Raw genomic sequence first — 6,608 nt, 5'->3', positions numbered from 1 at the left:
TTGTTGGCAATCCAATCGCATCTTCTGGATACCCTTTCAGATGTTTGGTGTATGATTCGTAATACTTCTGTACCGTCGAATCGATGTTGTCAACGGGCAAGGCGTATACGGGGTAGTCGTTTCGCGTGTACTTTTCGTATTCGGCTCTCACGTTGTACACGAATAAAAGTACTTTGTGCATTTCACGCATCACGTATCGCCTGGCTGCTAAGAGCATTTTTTCGACGTTTGGTGGCTCGTAGTCGGCGTTATATTTCGACTTATATTGATAGATCACGACGTTTTTGAACACAGTCGCTCCTTCAGCCGTGTTTAATCCGTCATGAAAATTCCTCCAAAATGATTGGATAACTTTATCCACCATGGACTGTTTGGCTCTGAACGCGCTTGAAACAAATTTTTCCCGGGTCTGAGCGATTTCCCCACAGACCAACTCAACAATCGCGTCAACTTTGATTTTAGTAGCAATGAATTCGATTATGAATTCCAAATTAATGAAATTGGTTAAGATTATATTCACTAAGGCAGGTTGAAATGTGTACGGTTCGGTGTCAAAATTCCCCTTTTGATGCATTGATTCCAGATTTATAATAATCAATTGACGCACTAAAAGTACCATCAGCTTAGTGGACACCTTATTGTTATTGTGAAAATACCTTTTAGCTCTATCGTGTAATACCCGATACTGTTCATCCTGCTCGACGCAACTGTTACCTATTGATTCTACAAGTCGATTATAGTCTATAACGACTACATTACAAATTTGGTCTTCAACATTATGCATACCGTCCACTGCATCTTTAAAGATGTTTATGTAATTGGTATTGTTTAATGTGCTTTGCAATAAAAATATTAGTTGATAAGGGCACAAAAACCCTGATTCCAAGTCATCGTTAGTTTTATTACTATCATTTGTTTTAACAGCGTTCTTACGAACGCCACGGCGGCGGAAAACAGATAGGGCTTGATCGGCCATCGAGAAACTATCTCAAATAAAAGTATTGTAACAAAATTAAATGATTAAATTAATACAATATATTATACTAAGTTATAATAACTATAGTTACTATTATACAAATTCAATTTTTTATATTTTATTGTTATTCAAAAACAAAAAACTGATTTAAAATTGTCTTCAAATGTTTATTTTCAAAATATTTTGAGTATTTTTATCTTTTGAACTTTTTATAGACATTAGATGTAAGAAAATTTCGATTTTTTTTTAAATATCGTCAAAAATGTTAAGCCAATCATAAGTTTAAAATTGAATACAAAATGCTTTGCTAATTTCAAGCTATTTATAAAATAATAGATATACATGAGCTCGATTTTTTTTTATATGGTAATTTTTACATTCAAATTTGTACTGAAAATAATTATATACATATATAAACAAAGTTACAATAACTATAGTTTCTTCAATTTACATAATATACAAATTATTAATTTACATATATAATTATATTATATTATTATATAATATAAACTAAAAGTCAATTTGCCAATTCTTATCATGATCAAGTGATTTAAAGAATTTTGTAATTTATGAAGGAATAGAGGTTTCCTATTTTAAGTTTATTTTGCTTCTTATATAGTTATGCATCTTATAATTTATAACTAGTGCTTGGATGTTAATGATCAAAATTTCATTAAAATATGCATTTAAAAAAAATCAAAATATGCAATTGTAATAATTGTAAGCCATTAACTTATACCTATTTTTTCAACAAATATATGCAAAAAAATGATATACTCTTGGCTCTTTTATGTGTATGTTTAAAATTACTTTATTACAAAATATACAGTTATTAAATATTAAAAAATGATTTATTAGTTTCCGATCGATTAAAATTAAATTTTACATAGGTTTAGTACTTTAATCTTATGAATTGATGAATGTGTTAATCATAAACACAATAATATTAGCGAAGATTTCTTTTTATATTATTGAAGTATAAAAAATTAACGATGATAATTAATAATAATAATAATATGGACAATTTTTAATATTATACGTATAATTTATTATAAGTTTTATCAGTGAGGCAAAGTAATCTTTTGATATTAATTTAAATAAAATAAAATGTATGCTAAATAATCTAGGAATAATCAATAGGTATATGCATTAATGCATTTATATTTTATATGCTCAAAAATGTGAATTAAAGGATTATCCAAGGTAAAAATAGACAAGAGCTAAATCGTTAGTATTTGTTATAATTAAAAATTGAGTATCGTTAAAAATATTTTCCGTTAGGTTAGGTTTATTTATTAGGTTTATCGGTTTTTGGTTGTGCGTGTTATAGCCACAAAGAAGCAAATAGGAACATTCATTTTTAGAGATTTTCTAAACGCGAAAAATTGTGTTGACGATAATGATTTAATTTCAAAACAATAACATTGACAACGACATTATACATTTTTGGGAAAATATTTTATGTTTGATTATTTACTGTCAAGAATATTATTTAACAAGAAATATATCTATAAAACATTATGTTCAAGGTACATTTTTGTCTGTATAACAACAGTTTGCGAAGAAGGCCATACAGTTCAATGAACATCTCAAAAAAAAACTGGAAAATGCACCAGAAGGAAATATTGTGATTGGAGCTGCTTTAATACTTTCGGGAAACTTATTCGCTCAAATGTCAGTTTTTGTCGAACAATAAATCTAGCTTTTTTCACGTACAACATACGATGATGTTATTACTAAATTACATACAGGTCCAGCAATAAATGATATGTGTCGTGAACACCAAAAAAACCATTTAAATGAAATTAAAAATTCTGAAAAAAAAATTTGGTTGGCTGGTGATGGGCAATTCGATTCCCCAGGTTTCTGCGCAAAATATTGCACTTACTCAGTAACGGACTTGCACAGCAGTAAAATTATTGATTTTAACTCGTTCACGGCCACGTGTCACATACTCACATATATGTGACATATGTGTCTGTTCTGAGAGACCGGTGTCACATATGTGTGACACGGTCAATATGATGTTTAAATGGGAGTTATTTACTCCGGTTTATCCTAACAAATATTATTTTGTCGTGGTTTAATAATATTATACATTATCTGAGGAATTGATTTATATAGTTGGTTTAAAAATTGGCCGATAGATGGAGTTGTTGTTCCTATTTTGTTATTGTCTGATATTTGTAATATTTCGGTTTGAAATGCACCATCTTAGCCTTAGATTATATACAATGGATGGAGTCATAATATACTACGCGTATAAAATGAGTTGATGCCAACATTACTATAGGACCTGTGACATCTGCGCATGCGCGACTGCTTATCATAATATATCAATCTGTTTTCTCGCATAAAATTGAATTTAGGTAATCTGAATTTTCAAAACATTGTTATTAAAAATGTTTATTAATTTATATTTGTTAATGTCTTTATATTTATAAACGTATAAATAATAAACCATTTGAATAAACAAATATTTAATTAATAATATTATAATAATGCCGACTAAAAATGCGTGTGTTTTATGTCTACGGTCTGTTCATAAAAATCCAGGATTATCTTTATTTGGGTAAGTCTAGTGTTTTTAGTTTTAAACAATGTACAATAACTATCATGATGTAATTAAATACATTTTAATTAGATTTCCTAAAGATCCAAAACGTCTTAAGATCTGGCTTATGAAATGCAGATTGTTCGAAGACGATGTTCAGCCAAACCGAAAGTTATGTTCATTTCACTTTGCAGAAACTGATTTTCGTAAATGTGTTAAGAAGAGGTTTTTAAAATATGATGCAATACCAACAATTTTTGATGAGGATCATCTTGTCATGAGACTCCATCAACATCTTTTGAAAAAAATGTATCTAAAGATTTAAATTTTATTTCATATAATTGTTTATCAAATATTACAAATGTAATTAATATAACAAGTATGTACTATGTATACTTTACAAATAGACTTACAACAGATTTACTTGCCTGAAATTTATTTAACAGAAGATAAAGAAATATCTATTATGTCAAAAGGTTAGTGGTTACTAACCATATTTTATAGTAATTTAACATAATATATGTTTAAAAAAAAAATTTATTGCAACCCAGATATGTAATAATTATTATTTAAATTAAATAGGTTCAACCAGTTTTTGATTTTGTCAAAACATATTGTAAAATATTTTTAATTTTTCAATAATTATTTATTTATTTATTTATTATAGAACCTTGTGAAGTAAATAATATCAATCAAGCTAATACACCAACAAAACTTGGAGAGAGTGATGTTATGTCAGTATTAGGTAACATTCAATTTCTATATGACTAATTTATTTTTATTCAGAAGATACTACACTACCTATGTTATGTAATATTATTTCAGAAACTCCAAAAAGTTTGAAAAGAAAATTTTATGTTGGAGATATTAAGTCACCTGATTTAGCAACTCCCAAGAGAGCAAAAAGATCTTTTAATAAAGCCAGATTACAAATTATTTCCCAAAGGAAAAAAATTATTAAACTTCATCAAACTGTTAGGAGATTAAGAAAAAAATTGACATCATCGGAAAAATTAATTGAACACCTTAAGAGTATTTTATCTGATTAGCGAACAGGCTCATGACGATATTTTGGTATTTATATGTGAAATATGATCATTGTTGTGCACGTATATATATTTATTTGTTAATTATAAACCAAAAGTTTTGAACATATTTTTGTAGAAAGTGGTTTATATAGTAATTGTATAATTATTTTTATAATATTTATAATATGTAATAGATTTTGTATAAGTGTATTTTTGTAACCCATAACAACAATAAATATTGTAACTAACAATTTAAGAAAGGTTACTCATTATTGATTAATATCATAGACAACAATTAAAAAGTGGTTTTCTGGTGTTGGCGGAGAACCAGGATTCACGTTTGAAACAATTAGGAAACAGGTCAATGAAACATAGGGTTCAGTAATTTGTAATATTACAATTGATGAAATGGCTATAAGAAAGCAGACTATTTTAATTAATGGTAAATTCTATGGAGGTATAGATTTGGGAACAGGCCAAGATTAAAATGACTCAGATAATTCTCAACAAGCAACAAATGCATTAGTGTTTCTTGCAGTTTGCATAAATGGGCATTGGAAGGTTCCATTAGGATATTTTTTAGTACACAGTTTTACAGGCAATGAAAGAGCAAATTTATTGACTAAGTGTCTTGAATTATTTGCTGATACAGGAGCCAAATGCTTTTCAATAACATTTGATGGGGCTCCAACAAACATTGCAATGTGTAAATCACTGTCAGCTAATTTTGATTACTCCTCTGAACATTTTCAACCTTGGTTTTATAACCCAGCATATCCAATTTCAGAGAAAAAGAAAATATTTATATTTTGGGATGCTTGCCACATGTTGAAGCTGGTTAGAAATACCATAGGTGATAAGAAATAGTTACTGAATAAAAACGGAGGGACTATTAAATGGGATCATTTAAAGAGCTTACAAAATATTCAAGAAACAAAAGAACTTCATGCAGCCAATAAATTAAAAAAAACTCATATCAATTTGAAAACCAAATTAATGTTAGATTGGCTGCACAGACTCTTAGTTCAAGTGTAAGCTCTGCTCTTGTGTTTTGTGAAGAATTAAGATTGATATCAGGATGTAAAGCTACAGCTGAGTTCTGTAAAATGTTTAATGATGCTTTTGATATCTTGAACTGCAGAAACAAATTAGCTAAAGGCGATTATAGTATACCTATAAATATCAATAATATTAATAAAATAAAAACATTTTTGGATGCATTCAAATTATATGTTGAGAACCTTAGATTTCAACCAACACAACAATATCCAGAAGGAGAACAAATATTAAAGAGTCAGAGAAAAACAGGTTTTCTTGGATTCATTATTTGTCTTACAAATTTGCTCGATAAATATATTTAACCTTTTTATTTACATAAAAACCGGATTACCCTCCAAAAATTGTATCTTCATGTTTTTATTTATATTTTGCATAATAAATGATAGTATGATACATCCATAAAATAAAATGTTATAGTTAGTAAATTAATTATTAATTATTCCTATTCTATTATTTTATCCTATTAACTATCCTTTGTAACTTAATTAAATATGGTACAGTTTTATTGTTTTCCCCATTGTGGGTCAAAAAAGGTACAAAACATTTCTTTGTAAGTAGTATTAAAATTATACATTTAATCATTAATAAGACAGTTGTAGGGAATATGTATGAGTACTATACCTATACAATTTTAATTATTAAATTGTAATTTGTTCAATTAATTGTAGATTTGGATTTCCAAAAGAAAAAATTGTTTTTGATAAATGGGTTATTACAGACCATTAATATAAATTATGTAAATAAAATTTCACATAGGCTATGTGAAAAACATTTCAAATCTAGCGATATTGTAGGAAATTGTATGACTACAGTAGGTTTATATTTATATTTTTTAATTTATTGAATAAGTAGATCACAACTTATTTTATTTTATTTTTCTTATTATTAAGCTACAGAGGGAACGTAAAAAATTGAAACCAGATGCTATACCACAGGTATAAAATTTCAGAGAAATAACTTAAATATATTGAGTAGGTAAATACTAGATTAA

At 27.6% G+C, this 6,608-nt stretch overlaps 1 pseudogene across 1 annotated transcript; it reads left to right on the top strand.

Moving 5' to 3' along the window:
• Positions 1 to 3,431: 3,431 nt before the first annotated feature.
• Positions 3,432 to 4,625, top strand: LOC149062181 (52 kDa repressor of the inhibitor of the protein kinase-like; annotated as a pseudogene). The gene is made up of 5 exons (XR_016189720.1): positions 3,432 to 3,548; positions 3,621 to 3,855; positions 3,944 to 4,006; positions 4,198 to 4,275; positions 4,356 to 4,625. The product of XR_016189720.1 is annotated as a 52 kDa repressor of the inhibitor of the protein kinase-like (transcript).
• Positions 4,626 to 6,608: the final 1,983 nt, after the last annotated feature.

This window comes from Diuraphis noxia, unplaced genomic scaffold (genome assembly GCF_037042655.1).
Source record: "Diuraphis noxia isolate RWA-SAM2 unplaced genomic scaffold, SU_Dnox_SAM2 contig0001, whole genome shotgun sequence".
Lineage (NCBI taxonomy): Eukaryota > Metazoa > Arthropoda > Insecta > Hemiptera > Aphididae > Diuraphis > Diuraphis noxia.
Note: the sequence above shows the minus strand (reverse complement) of the source record. Positions and strands in the feature narration are given on the sequence as shown.